Here is an 8209-nt window from a genome sequence, read left to right as displayed (position 1 = left end):
GATATTGTACAATTGTGATATAAAATATGTATTAATAGATTTATTGCATATACTTGAAACTTACTGTGTGTAAGAAATAATAGTTACTTGTTTCACGTTTTGAAATTGTTGAATAAAATCAATGAACCTTTCAATGATGCATTTATCTGAAAAAAAAAATAATAAAATAACACGTTAAACAGCTCTAACAACATGATTTTCTTTCTGTCCACTAATGTAAAGTTTCCCAAATTAAAACAAATCTTAGAAATATTTCCTGAAACAAATGCAATGCTTACATAACTATTAGGCTGTCCAATGCCACAAAGTTATTTTAAAGAGAGCCATAATGGTAAACATAATACCAGCAAGAAGTTATTTCAGAGAACCTGTGAATCGTTTGTAATGTCATTTGTTATTTTTTTTCCTTCTAAATCCAAATGTGCCACATTATTTTTAGTTCAACTGATTTGAAATTGTGCATTTATAACTTATGAATTTGGGTTTTTAAACCATGAAGCAGAGTGAATAACAATTCTCTGCAATTGGTAAAAGGTTCCACTGATCAACCCTTCCGAAAGAAAATAATGTCATTAAAGTTGAACTTTTGGTTCTCAGAAATCTTGTAAACCAGACGAAAACTAAAATGAATGTTCAAGCATGGTGTGAAAATGTCCTTTGATTGCTCTCAGTTCAGAAGAGTTTGCTTATTTCAAACTGAAGTAAGCCGTCTTTGTAGATTATGGCTCTCCAGTTTCTGCTACACTTTGTCTTTGGAACAAAACAGCAGGCTTTATCTTTGAACCGCTGCTGAAGATGCAGTCCCCTGAAGTGTTTCTGTAATGCAGCACTTTGCTTCTCCAGCAACTTCTTCACCACAATAAAATGTTCCCTTTGTATTCTTTACAATAAAGATATACTGCTGTGACATTCATTAAGTCCTGACACTGAGTTTGACTATCATTCCTTAGTTGCTACAGAAGAAAAGGTTGATTGTTCCATTGCATGTAGTGCGGTGCACTGTGGGCTTTATGGTAAAAAGATGTTAAAATGGCTGATATAATAACAGCAGTCAAAATGACAGATGCTTATTATATTTCAGTTCACACTGTTATTATCCGTGTATTGTTGCACGCAAATAATGGATATGAGATACTAAGTAAAAGTATGAAGTCTAATCAACTAAAGACTGATCTCTAAATGGTAAATGATACAAATTTCACCCTCTCTTTCCTCTCTAAGTCACTTCACGGATTTATGGGCTTTGGCTTATCAGTTGACTGGAGCACCCGGGGCATCACAATTATAGCACATGGGAGAAGTGATAGCTGGTTAATTAGGATGCATACCACATGGTGCAAATGCTCTCAGGATTACTACTTCCTGCTTGGCCGTATGTCCCACATAACCCGTCCTTCTAATTAAAAGAACATGGTTTCCTTGTATGTAAATTTGTATGTGCAAACTCTTTTCAAGGATCGGTAGCCTGTCAAAGTGCTTTCCCTGCATTTTTCTCTGGTTTGGAAAATGGCTGTTTGGGCTTCTCACCGTTTATACATGAGCAAATGTAGCGCCACGACAAGTAGGTGGAGCTTGCACGCTTGTTTCTAGAGCAGTATCTGCTGGTGCATATGCTTCATGCCCCCTGCTCAGATCAAGGAGCCAACGTTAAGTAGGCTGACTTCTACCATATGGTTGTTTCACTGCAAAGATCAAAATGTTCTCTTATATTAAGACCTGCTAATTGGCATGGCTTCCAGTCAGTGCAAAAAATCAGGAAATGGTTTCTGCACTGACTGAGATTCTCATGTTGCACATTTATATTGTCAGAGGTAGCACAATAAACTTAGATCAATATAACGCGTTGCCCTGAATTTGAAGGGGCACGTCGTCCACCAGCAGACCGTGCCCTTCAATTAATAAGAGAACTCTGCACTTTGCTGCATCACTTCTGACTAGATTTATGTCCCAGTTGACTGGTTAACAAAGGACTCTTTCCAGTCAGCGTAGCTGTGATATTGTAATGAGCTTATGACTGTCAATTTTGTTGCGATGGTGTCAATTTTTAAAAGTGGTATTGTCACGCTAGTGCTTGGTGAGTGGGACACATTCTGGTTAGTTTTATGTTGTCTTGCAGGTGTTTTGCTGTTCAGCTTTCACATTGTACCTAACCTCATTTTGCCAGGATCACATACTCAAAGGGGGGATGCAGCTTAATTCATAGCAATAATCTTAAGAGATTTGGACTGTATTTGGCTGAGCTCTGTGTCACGGTCACTTCATGATCCCATCTTACTTTTACAGCTCATCGTTGTTGCAGGTTTGTAGCTACCTCTAGATGTGAATCTGAGGTGTCGTATTTCATCTCCAAATTGAGCCTGGGGAACATTTCAGCCGATCAAAAGGTGTAAACAACATGAAGGGAGGGGCTTCGGTGGATGATGCTGAAAGGAGATTGAGACAATTATTTGCTTGTTACCTGTTGGCACAAGAGACGAACATATCTGAGTGTTTCTACATGTACTTAGAGTTCTTCCCTTTGTCTTATTGCTTGCACACAATCAATTGTGCAAAGAGAATGTTCTGATTTCTAAGTGCAGCTGCAAGCACCATTTTAACCTTTTCAGAGAAGTAAAGAATACGTGCTAGAATTGAAGCTTTTTTAATGTAGTTCCAGGATACCTTCCCAAATTACATGCTCCAGTGGCGGACAGTCCACGTGAGAAGCCCGACAGTGAACATAAGATAATTTAGCACTGTTGCACAGCTTCCACTCTATTTAAGATGGACACCCAGACTTCACTCCTTCTCAGCCCCTGCTTAATATTTTAAATGCTGCAACCTGCAGTGGTCAGAGGATTGTTGTGGCAGCAGAGTGCAAGACCCTAAGCTTAGACTTGAGCGAAGACTGACGTCCCAGAGCTGCTGCTGCAGTATGGCAGGGCAGCCCCGAGCAGATCGATCATGGCTTTAGCTACAAGGCTGGCATAAGCCTTAACAAATACAAATGGAAAGAGAGACCTATAGTTTCCTCATGCTGACTCTTTCAATGATGAATTGTTTTCTCGCAGCACTTCCTTTTGTGTTCTTTATCTTGGTACATCATATTAATATTCAGTGAAGCTGGACACCCAGTAAAGACTATGGCCAGCACATTTTTCACAGCATGTGGTTCTTTTGCTTCAAGGATAAAATTGCTTAATATTTTAGTTTTAAGCAGAACACAGATACAATTGCAAATGGAGTTATACAGGGTTGTTTTCAATGACCAAAAAATTCCCACAACTGCAAAAAAGAATCTAATTCATTTGTAATGCTTGAGCATTTTTCATAGCTATCATCTAAATACAAATGTAATTTTATCTACAACTAAGCTAAGTAGTCATGGATTTTTTGATGGGTCAAAAAAGTCTTTCGTAAAAGCATTGCATGTGTGTATATGAGTACTACTTCAATGTTAGGGTTTAATTACATTACTTAATCTCATGCTATATCATGTGCAAACTCAGCATGTCAAATACTTGAGATTTCTACAGTAGAAACTTAGTCGGATCCTATTTTTGAGCATGGCAAATTGGATTCATTGGATGTCTAGAAGTAAGACGGCAGCAGCTTTAGAAAGGCTAGAAAAAAACACTAGAGCAAAGGTCTGGTCTGCAACCTGTGGCCCCAGAGCCACGCGTGGTTCATTAGTTCATTTCAGCTGTGGCTCTTACAAAACCAAAAAGGAAATGCTCTGAAATCAGCTGTTCATTTTATTCCACACAACCGCCATTCAGTAGATATTATCTCTTTTTTGGACCAGTTTCTTCAAACCTAAGATGTAGCTGTGCATAAAAATCCCAGTAGATGAAGATTCTGAAATACTCAGACCAGCTTCTTCAGCCCCAACAATAATACCATTTCTGAAGTTACTTAAATCCACTTTCTTCCAAATTCTAACGCTTGATTTAAAATTACCTTCACTGTGTCTAAAACCCAAAATCCATTGAGTTACTGCCATGTGATCGGGTGATTTGCTGTTTGCATTAAGAAGATACTGAGCAGTGCTTTATCAAGTTCCTGAGAGGACGGAAGATGCCAGATGAGGGGTTACATTCAATAAAGAAAGGGTGCATTTTTCAACTACCCTTATTTACTTACCCTGGAAAAATAGATAGTTGAAAAGACAACACACAGTGTATCAGATGCTTTTCCCAAATCGATTAAAGTGAATAAAGAAAATACATTATAGATCCTTTGTTTGTGCTCATTGCTCATTAATGCCTTTTTGACTTATGCTTAACATGGAATAGAGTATTATTCTTTAAAAATGGTCTGTATTTGTACAGTTTGCTGTAATTTCTTCAGTTCCTGTCAAGGTTATATTTCATTCACTCTGTAGCAGAACAGTACATTGCTATTGTGTTCAGTGAGTTAATTAGCTTACTTAGAAAGAAAAAAAAAAGTTTGTGATTTTTTTATAAATTTATTTGCTATACATTGAGCACGAGAGTGCTAATGCATTTATGCAACATTCCCTCCAAGGCACTACTCATTGTAATTAATTCTTTTGTAAACTGAAGTTCATTATGGCTGACTGACTGCCACAGCAAATTTAGAAAACAGAAAGTGGGTAGATGAAATTCAGATAACATGCGTCAGGTGTGGTGGGTGAGAAGTGGTGAGGAGAGACGCAGAGACCCAGGTTGTAGAAGAAAATTATGAATTTAATGAAGATGCTCAAAACAGTCCAGATCAGGCAGCACGGCAGAAAGATAGCACACAGCTAAATACCGGTAGCAACTGAAAAAACTGAAGACTGAAAACGAGAGCTATACCAACACAGGACTTGACGGTACGACTGTGAAGGTATGTGGACAAACTAAGAATGACGTACACAAGACGAGGATCCAACAAGAGACAAAGACAACAGGTGGGCTTAAATACACAGGGAGGGCAATCAGGCAACTAGACACACCTGGGAAGCAATCAACAGGGAAGACAGGACAGGAACAGGACTAAACACAGAAAACCTCAAAAATAACTACACAGAAAACACAGAACATAACAACATGGTGTTAAGATACAAACCAGCTATTGACACAATTCCAATAGTCTGCTTGACTAACGTTATGTGCAATCAGGAAGAACATGTTTGAGATAAAGTTTTATTAACCTTTTGTCATAAAAATAAAAATAAGTAAAACAGTTTTACATTTTTGTTTAATTCAATTGGCTGCGGCTGTAAATATCATGACATGATTATACTACATACAAGATTTCATAGTTAAGTGACTTTCTGCCAATAAACCATTCATCTCCTGATTTACAGTGTAATTATGCCAAATTGTAAGTTATCTCACAATCAACATATTTAAACATAATTTACTCATTTAGCCAAGAGTGTCAAGAGTTTCTAACCTCTGAGGTCCAGGTTGGACTAGACCTAAATTCAAACATTGGAACCAAAACTTAATTTACAACATGTCCTCTTTGATTTTCAATGGCATACTAGAAATTTTTCATGAATTAGCCAGCATTGTTGAACTATATGTTTTTTCACTGATAGTATTCAGAACAGAGTGAGCTATAATAGAGAGAATAGAAATTTCAGTGGTTGATCCCTTCTCCTCTGGTTAACAAGGGCACATTTCAGATTTCTGGCAGCTGTACTGAGCATTTTTTTTTACAACTAAAGCCTCCACACTGCTTTCAAACATTCACCAAGGGATGGGAAAACAAAACAACGGCACCCTTGGGCAACAAGTCATGCATAACCAAGTGTATAATAAATTATGCACCATTCATGAATAATTAAACAACAAACTGAACAGAGGGTGAAAGCAAAGTACATTAGATAAACGTGTTAAGGAGGGTAGATGAAATATTTTCTGTTCTGGTATGACTTGCAGTCCTCTGTTAAACCTGCTCTTATTTTGAACAAGAAAAAAATTGAAAGGTTTTGTAAGAAGGACAAAAGAATATCCTGGTCAAGAAAGTTTTGTTTCCGAGAGTAAGATTTCAGCTAGCAGCTCAGGCACTTATATTTTCTCCTGTTATCCCCATAATTCACCAAAAGTCTGAAATGATTTATGTGCTGGCTCACAGATACAAAGGCCTTTTTGCACTGTAAGGCCCACCTTGGCTCTCATTGGTCCAACCCCGTTGTCCGGCCCGGAAACCGGCTCCCTCTGTATCTGCTTATCAAGAATAAAACAGGGCAGAACAGAGAAGAATTATCTCAGCTTTAACCTTAAACAAAATCATATAATGTACATTTTTACCCTTATACTAAAGGGCATACTCACTGCGGACTACTTTTTGTAGCCCACAAACAAATGTTTGGCTTGGAAAATATGCTGTAGCTACAAATGAGACTGTAATACTAGCCACCAAACTCTGGTGCTGTCCTCTGGTGATGGTGATTGAATTAAACACGACCAGCAGTTCAATAGTTGAACTCTATTTGAAAACAATTAAATTAAGTCTTAACTGAGAGAATGGATGAAAGGATTTTTTCCCCCCTGTAATCGAAAGAGTAAACGTTTAAATTAAATCAGCGACATGTAATGAAAATGCTAACCTTACTTTACTTCTGTGGTGTTTGACCAACAAAGATACAGAAATGGTTAATAAAGACTTAACATTAAATAACATCAGTCTGTTTGTTTTATGTTTTATGAGTTTGCGTAATAAGTTTTTGTTTTTTTTAATCAGCGTGTATATATGTGGTTTTAGAGACTAGGAGAAGCATTTGATAATTTATTGTAATGCCACCGTATTAGCTGCTAAGCCACTTTACTCATTTCAGGGCTGAAGATTGAGTTTTTACTGAATTTACATAAAACTCCTTGGCTGTATTCAATACTGTAGGCTGCCTTTCAGTTGTTTGATGAAAAGAAATGACATATAACCCAGAAACTGTAATGGGATGCAAACACAAGAGTGGGTTGTGTGAAAACTTCAGACAACTGAGTCTTCAATGTAAGACCCTGTTGGCGATTGGAGAGCTTTGCTTGCCTGTGTTCAAGTGTCTCTCCTCTGTCTAATCTCGCCTGTTGATTTGCGACCACAGATACAGTTCATTTTGATTAGGCATGCTGGTTTAGAAAGAATTCATCACTGCAGAAAATACTTACATTGATAATTGTGGGTTGTCACCGTTCACCTCATTCATTCAAGTGAATGCTGTAATCGGTTGGTGGGGATCCAGCAGTGAAACACGTATCCAGAGTCCTCCTGCAGAGCAGATGTTTTATGGTAAAATTGGAATCACAGTGCTCACTCTTTGAGAACTAAATATTTTAACCTTTTTTTAAATATCTAATCCAGTTAAACCACTCAGTTTAGACAATTATATTCAACCTTGTAAACTCCATGGAGTTATAAGGAAAATACTTTATTGCGGTACTGACAATTTTGTATTTTCAAGAAAAGGATGGTGAGTACTTGCACTTATCTCAGAAAATAAATACCTAGAAGCACCCCCAGTACAGATTTTAAACATGCCTGAATATAAAGATTTTATGCAAAGGACTCTTAAAAGTGGAACAAGAATTGTGCCTTCGAGGCAGAACATTCCCTTCTGTCTTGTATGATCCCCATAAAGCTCCTCTTGTTAAATCCTGTTAGTTTTAGGTCTTGGTCATAGATGCTTTAAAGTGAAATATTTAATGAAGGTGGATTGTGGATTAAATTAGAAGGTCCCTGAGAATGTTATAAAAGTGTATGTTTTGATGTTCGATCAGAAGCTGAGGTTGTACACAGTGTCCTCATTGCACCACAGACAAAGAATGGTTTAACTTAGACAGTGAATGTTTAAAATTCATATGTCCATAAAAGTTTGAGGATTTTGAGTCAACAGGTCACATGACTTGGAAGCTATTGAAGAAAAACCCTAAATTTTGACCAAAAAAAATGTTAAAAAAAGGAAAATGACTTAAAATGGAAAACAAATGACTGTGCCTCACCTATACAGACTAGTAGAAAGATTTCAACGTGATTCTGAGTAAAGAGGTCAGATGACTTGGAAGCTATTGAAGAAAACAATGTATTATTTAAAATTAAAATAATTTAAAATATTATGACTTTAAAATTTAATAAAGGTTATTGTGTCTCATTTAAAAGCACGAATTAGCACTGACAGTTAGTTGATCACAATTCAAGGCATTTATTAACATTTGTTTGACAGGAGTGTTTGGTTCAGTAATTTGTTGACAGTCTCTAAGTGAACCTTTGAGCGCTTGGG

General features: G+C 37.1%; 1 long non-coding RNA gene across 1 annotated transcript in view; it reads left to right on the top strand.

Moving 5' to 3' along the window:
• Window positions 1-7890, top strand: part of LOC107837873 (uncharacterized) — a 17964-nt gene extending 10074 nt beyond the window's left edge. Inside the window, exon 3 of the long non-coding RNA XR_001663926.1 lies at window positions 7810-7890. This is a non-coding gene — a long non-coding RNA (uncharacterized LOC107837873). The remainder of the gene's footprint in view (window positions 1-7809) is intronic.
• The last annotated feature ends 319 nt before the right edge of the window (window positions 7891-8209 follow it).

Source organism: Poecilia formosa, unplaced genomic scaffold (assembly GCF_000485575.1).
Source record: "Poecilia formosa unplaced genomic scaffold, Poecilia_formosa-5.1.2 Scaffold5, whole genome shotgun sequence".
Taxonomy (NCBI): domain Eukaryota; kingdom Metazoa; phylum Chordata; class Actinopteri; order Cyprinodontiformes; family Poeciliidae; genus Poecilia; species Poecilia formosa.
This window is presented reverse-complemented; position numbering and strand designations above follow the sequence as displayed.